Genomic DNA, 8,875 nt, shown 5'->3' on the forward strand with positions numbered 1-8,875 from the left:
GTAAATCAAATCTCAAATTGTTACTTGTCTTAGCATTGAGCGATAACCATACATTGTTGCATAGGTGCATAATCTGAACTTAACTTAAACCAGACTCTGTGGGAACGAACTCGACTTAAATCTTATACTACTTGTGATCACGTGCGCTTGCATGTATTTTTGCGTGTGTTTCAGTGCGAACAGGAGCAATTGATGATATCAAACAGAAACTATCAGAAACATCGAAGGATGATGATACATCGACGAATGATAATGCATTGACGGATGATGACTACAAGCATCAACGGATGATGACTGCATCGACGGATGATGATGACATCGACAAATGTTGATAATCGACGGATAATGATATCAACGGATGGTGATGTCAACGGATGATAAAATCAATATTTGTCATATCAGTTGATCTTTAAGGAGGAAAAGGAAACATGAACTCAAGTCGGTGAAGGACTTTATGTCACACCCCCAACTTAACAATACATAATATATAACTATTATAATATTTAAAAGAAAGTAAATACAACTGAATCCAAGATCTTACAGTTTAGGGTTTGGAATAGCCCAACACTACTAACTATTACAACTGGTTTTAATATCGAGTCCTCACACAAAACTATCTCTTATTCTACCTGAGCTCGGACATACGCATCGACATCACAAGTCTTACATGCTGTCTGCTTGAATCTAACCATAGCTGCTAGCTGTAATATTAGGGTTAAAGCAAGTAGTGAGCCAAATGCTCAACAAGTGCTAAACAATACGATACAAAACATAAATCGAGTTATATGAGAATGACAATGTGAAGATAGAGCTAATAATAATAAGAGATGAACTTTTGGGTGATGGCATCATTTGTTTGTATCAAAATATTTCTAAAATCAATTTTTAATTGAAAACCATTTTATGACGCTACGGATTACAACCGGTGATCAGCCGCGAAGTAATCCCGAACCTCGCTGGGTTCTAAAACATTAATGGGATCCCTAGGCAACTTTTAAGCCTACAATATCAGTGTAGAAAGGACTTACATCTCAGTCCAGATCCACTATTTAAAAAAAACATTTATCCCCCTTTGGGACTGAAAATCCAAATTTTAATCATTTCAAAAACTGATGTCGATTGATAATAAAATTTCTTAAACAGTAAACATCTTTATCAAGGGATTGTAGATTGACTTGAAATACTGGAATTATGTTCACTAAATCTTAGGGCCATGATCCACTAGACTTTACTCTATCAGGGTAATTGAAAGGTTTCCATTTACAAGAATTTTGACAAGGAGATTTAGTAGGGTTATTGGACAATATGAAAGAGTAATGCCAAACTAGGCTTAAAGCAATGGTTTTAGATAAGGTATGGGTATTAGAACATCAAGAAGATAAGCATTACTGGTTACAAGTATGATAGAGGTGTTAAAATATAAAGAAAGTGATCATTAGCTCAAGGTATATCAGGATGTCAAGCTTTAGGGTAAGGATAGGGTTATCAAACAATCATGAACGACTTTAAAGAATATCTGGCTTTTAGGTATCAAGATAAACGGGGTTCTTACAAGAGTTAAATCAAGCATCAGGGTGCAAAAATCAAGATTTCTCAGTAATCAATAGCATGTTAATTAAAAGGATCAATCAGGTATTATAACAATTCTCTATTTTATCATGGCATCCCAATTACTTTGGTATACTAGCATGGTATGATTTTTGATCTACTTGCAATAAGTACTTGAGGGTTCATGGCATTTCTATATAATACGACAATAGATTTGAGAATCACTTGGTCCGGCTATAACAAGATAAATCAGGATACTAGCATCATATATATAAGAACTAGTTATCACACATTCGCAGTGTAAACTAAAAAGTAGGTTGAATCACTTGCCTTGAGAAGGCTGGACTTGACTGGACTGGAAAGTAGGAGCAACAGGAAGCTTTACTCGACTTTTATGGAAAGTTTACCCTCATCTTGAGATCCTACACAATTAATAATAACCTCATTATTATATATTCTCACCAACGCAACCTACTTACAACCCGAAATTAAACACAAATGGCACTAAGGCCTATATGCATGTAATTTATAATCACCTTATATACATAATAGTACACATAGCCACATATACTCACATACCATATTTTAAATACCAAATAATATCACACACACACACACCATATTGCAACACTAGGCTTGGATGATCTCGTTCCACAACTTAAGTCACTTGATCGATAAACTAGACAAAGTCTCCAAATTTTGGCCTCCTAACTCGATGTGCCTTTACTAAACTATCCAAAACCTATTGACCCTCACTTGGGCCTTTCACTCTACTGGTTTTATGCTATCTTGCAACTATAGTGGTCAACCTAGGCCTCACTCATAAATGCTTTAAAACTATGTGGTAAGTGAAGGTGCTTACTAAGGTAAATTTCAGAATGACATCTATGGTTTCTTGAGTGCATTAGACACTCTTACACTACAATTTTACCTCCAAAATTTCTACACTAGACTCTTCTGATCATAAGGCAACTCCCAAACTTGATGTGGCTCAAGGGCCTAGCTTGGGCCTCCCTAGGCCTAAGCTTAAAGTCCATGGTTCCCCTGTTTTTCTGGGAAGAAAAGGTCCTGACTTGAACTAACTTGTGACACATTATTCTAACTCAAATCCTATGAACTATGGCTGGAAAAACTCCTATGACACTCCCTCTAACTAAGGCCCAACAGGGACTAATGAGGGCCTACTTATGACATGGTCAAAACTTCCTATTTTTAAGTTGCAACAAAACTGTCCCCTGCTGGACAGATTTTGTGATTCCACTCGTGCACCAAACCAAACGTCTTACAAACCTCCAACAAACACCTAAAACCTATTATATCTCCTAGTGCTAGCTTCTGGTGGCTTGGGCCTCAAAGTGCACAACATATGCTCATTCAAAACTTCCCTGTAAACTAGGGCATCAAATCTGAAAAAATGCAAACACTAACTAATCCCTTTCCACCTTGACTCCCACTTATTAACCAAACACCCAACCTTTACCAAAGCAAACCTAGTGCATCAACATCCTAAAAAAGTGCCTCAACATGAGTGGAGATCATCCATGCCCTAGAACACCAACATGCAAATAAAAATATAACATGCAACTCATGGAAAATACTTAACAAGATTTCACCTAAAACATAGAGTTTAAATTCTTGCAAATTCGACTTGAACCTATTTCTCAACCTTAATAATTATGAAATATATCTTCTCTTAACTATTATTAAGCAATATATCATGGAAACAATATATTACAAGCACAAATAATTCAAATTTATAGAATTTTAAACATGAAAACATGATTTCGAGAAGAGTAGCATACACAACATGGTTGATCATCACATTAACATCTTAAAACTAGCATCCATGGCTAATCATGATTATATAGTGAAATTTCAGTAGCATGCAAAGGTTTTTAAAGCATGGTTTCTCCATAAAACACTTAGTTAAAACATATATAAAATGTATCTCATAGAGAGCTCTTGAATTCACAAGAATCAAGAGTTTCTCTTTGGAGATCATACAAAAGCTACACATGCAACCATGAAACTTCATCTCCCAAATCACAAAACTTTCGGGAAGTATATAAAATAAATGTAGGTGGAAGAATTACACTAGGGAAGATGAGAAATGGGATGGAAAAATGGAAGGGAGTGGGGGAGGGGGTTCTCGGCCGAGAGCAAGGAGAGGGAGGGGGAGGAGAGAAAAAGAGAGGTGAGTTGGAGTGTGGAGTGAGTGAAATGATTTCTCACATTTTGTTTTTGGTTTTATGCCTTTGATTGACTAAAAGAAATGAGTGGAAATGAAAATGTACAAGAATACCCTCTAGCTAAAGTTAGGCCATTTTGCATGCAAGGTTAATGTGGTAATTTGGTTAACAACAAGTGAGTTAGTGGGGTTGGAAAGGTCTCCTTTGCCCTTTAATAGAATGGAAGAGTGATTTGCATGCAAGGGTTTTCATGTAATTTGCTAATTATAACAAATAATTTTTTAAAGATTTATTTTTATAAAATAAAATACAAGTTCAAAAATTATAAAATTTATACCATAAAATAACTTGGATTGTTAGAAATTTTATAAGATCACTTTTGAAATTTGTGAATGAAATAACTTTTGAAAGAAAATTTTTCCAAGGTTTAGAATATTCCTTATAAATCAAAGATAAGGGAAATAAATAAACTTTTGCTTTGAAAAAAATCACATTCTACATAAAGCAATTTATAATGCAGAAATTTTCATTCACACAACGTACAATCATTAAGTATATTTACATTCGGCTCTAATATTATACAAAGTTCACAAATAATATTACATAAAATGCCGGTCGTAACACTTTATCTCAGAAGCAATTGTATAGGTTTCCTTGTTGTTAATAGAACATGATTCCTTATACATTAGTAGTTATGCTCTATATAAAGCATACACTACAAGAATAATATCAATAGACATCACACATTCGACATCGGTTAACTTTGCCACTGATGTTAAAAAAAATATTGACATCACCCCATGTTTTTGTGATTTCTTTGTTCTTTGTAGACATCGGTTATAATTAAACCGATGTCTAAAATTCACCAAAAAAATAAAAATTTGCGCCCACCTTTTCTTTCCCCCGTTAGTGAAATTTTCATTCGGTTTTTAGTTCTACATTCCCCCCAATCCCAAAATTCTCCCCCCTTAACCAAATTTTGGTTCCCCCCAAATCAATCTTCAGACACAACAAAATCAAACCTCTCTCTCTCTCTCGATCGAACCTCTCTCCCCTCACAATCTCTCTGAACTCCGGCCATCATCTCACCATCACAATCTCTCTCTCTCTCTCTCTCACTGGAACCTTTCTCTCTCTCTGAACCTCTCTCCGCTCTCAATCTCTCCGTTAAGCCTCTTTCAGTTAACCTATCTACTTCGGTAAGTGTTGTATCTACTTGAATCGAACTGGTCTTCTCTGCGAACACCAGTTTTAAAAGTTGAGGATTTTAGAATTCAAAACCCTAATTTTGTAAATTGGGGTTTTTTTCTAATTCGAAACCCTTATTTTTTTTATTAATTTAGTGTCTAAACTTGTTGCTTATACTTTTCTTCTTGTTGTATACAGGACCTAATCTGAGAAAAAGATTTAAAACTTTAGGTAATTTGGGTGTTTTTGGTGGTTCATGTGTATTTTTGTTTGTTTTTTTAATTTTTGTAAATTGTGTAAAGTTAACGATCCTTTCATGTCTACTGATTACATGGTATTCAATTCTTTCTTGTGATAATGAGCATGTTGGTAGCTAATTCCAGTATATATGTTTTTTTAAAAAAATAACTAATAGTTTACTAGTATTTTTTTATATCAATGGTATATAGCTAATTATGTCAAGGAGAACCGTGTTGGATATCTAATTGTATGAATTTCCCTGTATGTTTTTGTTAACAAATTGTTGTCACTAATTTGTACATGTTCAGCATTTACTTATAGTTGCTTATTGGTTTCAGGAAGGTCACAAGGTATGCTTGAACGTCTATGACTTGAGTCAAGGAATGGCAAGGCAGTTGTCAATGACTTTTTTGGGTAAAGTTATAGAAGGCATTTGGTAAGTTCCTGATTGTTTCATTTGTCTTCTCTTTGCATGTTCTTTGCCTGTGTAAGCTAAGATTCTATTTTCATGAAAATTTAACTTTTTATCTTTATGTTATGCATTTAGTTCTGGCATTTTATTATCTTAACTATTTTAGTATCTCGAATCGGTGCAGTCCACTCGGTATGATAAAAAGACCCCTTTCCTTTGTTACTAGACTTCTGGTGCTTACAATCTGTGATGTCTTTGAACAAGCATTTATCGAAGTATTGCAAGTTTGATTTTTTCCAGGTTGTTTTTGCTGGATTCTCTGCTGAATCTGTTGCCCAAAGAATAAGTGATTGTAAACCAAAGGTACTGATAACTTGCAATGCTGTCATGCGAGGGTCTAAGCTGATACGTCTCAAACAGATTGTTGACGCTGTACTAACAGAATCATCGAAGAACGGGTTCTCTTTAGGTATGTTTTCTTTTGTTAAAGAAAGACCGAGTACATGAAATAGTGTAACCTGTTCGAGTCACAATATGAAATATGTGACCACTGATTGATTTGCTGATATGATTCTTTCTAGTTAGGGACTTGTTGATTCTGATACCTTACCACTAAATGTCTCAAGAGAAATGCTTCAGTAGCACAGCAGTTTGAAGACGATAAAAAAGAAACTCAGAATATCATTTTCATGAGTTTCTTGAAAAATACTAATTACGTGAGTTTTATGTGCTAATTACTAATTATGATCTACCAAATACTCATGCATTCATTGAAATAACTTTTTACGGTTCTAAAAACTCTTATGAGAGTGACCTAGTTACTGCTTCCTGTCTGTCTATGAGCAGTTCAACCAGTACTGCATACATAATGACTTTCATCTTTTCCATCCTTTAACTCCTTGATACATAATATATTTAAGTTTCTATCATGCACTTTAATTAAAGCCATTCCATGCCAGGGATGAAAGTTTATAGCACTGAGGAGAAGGAATTGATTATGGAACCAACACTGAAGTGGGCAGGGAACCCTAACATTCTTGTAGCAGCCAAGGCATATGGATTGAAAGCCACTGTTCAGGTAGTCTTAATTCATTTCTTTTAGATCCCACTACCAGCTGGGAAGAGCACAAGAGTACACCCACACACACATATATTAAATGGTATTGTTTTGACTTACATGATCTCTCTCTCTCTCTCATACACACACACACATTTCTTCCCCATATTATTGTGAATTCTAATTCCTGAGAGTGTTTCAGGTGGTTGACTTGCAGGTATTTGCTTCTCCACGTATCACCCTGAAGCCACTGGTTCCATCATTCCCTTGTTTTGCAAAAATATTAGTGTCTCTTATGGAGAAGGTGAGGTGTATTGTACAATATATTTATTTTACCGTTATGCTTAATTATATGTCAACATGAAAAAGTCTTTTTACGCTATCTACGGGTATAATCCTTTTTATAATCTTTCTACTAGTATTTAACTTTTTCTTCATAGCAAGTTCTTGCATTAGTGTTTGTTATTCTCTCATTCTGGAAGGAATCTGACGATGCACTTTCCCAAATACATAATTTATCAAACAAGAATATAGTGAAAAGATGCTACATATTAATGTCACTTCTTCTTTGTCATTGTAAATGACCTCACAAATGTTTAAACAAGCTTCTTATCGTATCTCTCTCGCACTGTCTTGAATTTCCAATCATGCAGCCTCATGTTGACTTTGGACTAAAGTTGCTCGGAGCAGATGCTATGTCCATCCCGGGCCTGTATAGCTTTGTCCAGGTGTGTATAATCTTGTCTATGTTTTGCAGTAATATTTTTAGTTAGCATTGGAATTTTTCTTACTTTTCCTTAGAATAATATTTTTTTTCTTTTTTTCCTAATAGTTTCCTGGTGCCCTTGATTTCTGCTCACTAGCGTAACGTAGCACTTGCTACTTACCGGAAGTTACGTGAATTTATCTTAGCTACTTTGAGCATGGAACACAAAATCCATTTGACGAGCCCAGCCCTTCCAATCTGAGAAAATTATGAATTGATGATATCAAAACCCAAAAATGATTATTCAGTCGCATCTTCACACTCTACATAATCTGAAAAATCTATTAATCTGTTTATCTTGTGCTAGTCTCTAGTTTTGTGTTTCCAGTTGTGCTCTAGATCAGTTTGGTAATAAATCAATTACGTCTGCTGCAAGCTTTTCGGCTCCGGTGGCTGGATCCACCTATGTTGGCTTAAAACCTAGCCCGCCAAAGCTGATTCGAATGGATCTAAAATTCACTGTATGAAGGTACTTTGATCGGAACTTGTATTTTTGTTTTTAATTTTTTTTAAGCTGCTTATATTACCACCTTTTGTACTGCTTATAGTTGGCTCTCGTTTGTGTGTAAACAGACTTGGAATCCAATTGATAATAAGAATTTGCTATTTGCATCCACTCTTTATCATAATTTAAATTATGTTGTAAACTTTCAGTTTAGCAGGTGTATTGTTTCTTGATAGTTGATAGTGATAGAAATTGGACTCCAATGGTAGAAACTGCATATTTTTTATATAGAAAATATTCAATGTGTGTCCGATGTTATCAAATTTTCTATAAATGCATTCCAAATTGTGGCACTGATGAATAATTTTGTTCAATCTTGAAATTGCCATCTCTGGAGATGAACTTTCTGTTTCTTTTCTCTCTTGCATGCACAAAATCATTATATAAATCAATGGCTTGAAGCAATACTCTGTGGTCTGAAGTTTTTTGTTAAGCAGGGGTTGAAATACTGATCTCTTGTTCCGAACATTTTTGTCTACAGCTGGGGTATGTTTATCGCGAGAATAGCAGAATTCCTAACTACTACGATGGGAGGTACTGGACAATGTGGAAGCTTCCCATGTTTGGTTGCACGGACGCATCTCAAGTCCTCCATGAAATCGCGGAATGCAAGAAGGCATATCCTAGTGCTTACATCCGGTGCCTGGCTTTTGATAACATTAGGCAAGCTCAATGTATGTTGTTCATCATCCAAAAGCCCACAACCACCTCCTAGATCCTCTGCTCCTTGAAAAAGTTGCAGTGCGACCCTGTTCTGCTTCTGCATGTTCTGCTTCTACATGTTCAATGAAATCAATGAGTGATTCCATAGGGGTAATTCAAAATTTCCTTATTCTCAACTGCTTATAGTAGTTATTATTGCTAAAAGGAATTTGTTGTACATAGTTGCTTGTATGAGTTGTGTTGTCATACTCAACAATTTTCATTAGACTGAATGTCTTTAGTTGGTTTCTGGAGAATATAATAGTTT

The 8,875-nt window shown here is 35.2% G+C and overlaps 1 long non-coding RNA gene across 1 annotated transcript; it reads left to right on the top strand.

The window, feature by feature from the left end:
* Window positions 1-6,561: 6,561 nt before the first annotated feature.
* Window positions 6,562-7,409, top strand: LOC141664414 (uncharacterized). Its single transcript, XR_012552019.1, has 3 exons — window positions 6,562-6,655; window positions 6,837-6,938; window positions 7,288-7,409. It is a non-coding gene; the product is annotated as an uncharacterized LOC141664414 (long non-coding RNA).
* The last annotated feature ends 1,466 nt before the right edge of the window (window positions 7,410-8,875 follow it).

The sequence above is a fragment of the Apium graveolens genome, chromosome 6 (assembly GCF_009905375.1).
Source record: "Apium graveolens cultivar Ventura chromosome 6, ASM990537v1, whole genome shotgun sequence".
Lineage (NCBI taxonomy): Eukaryota > Viridiplantae > Streptophyta > Magnoliopsida > Apiales > Apiaceae > Apium > Apium graveolens.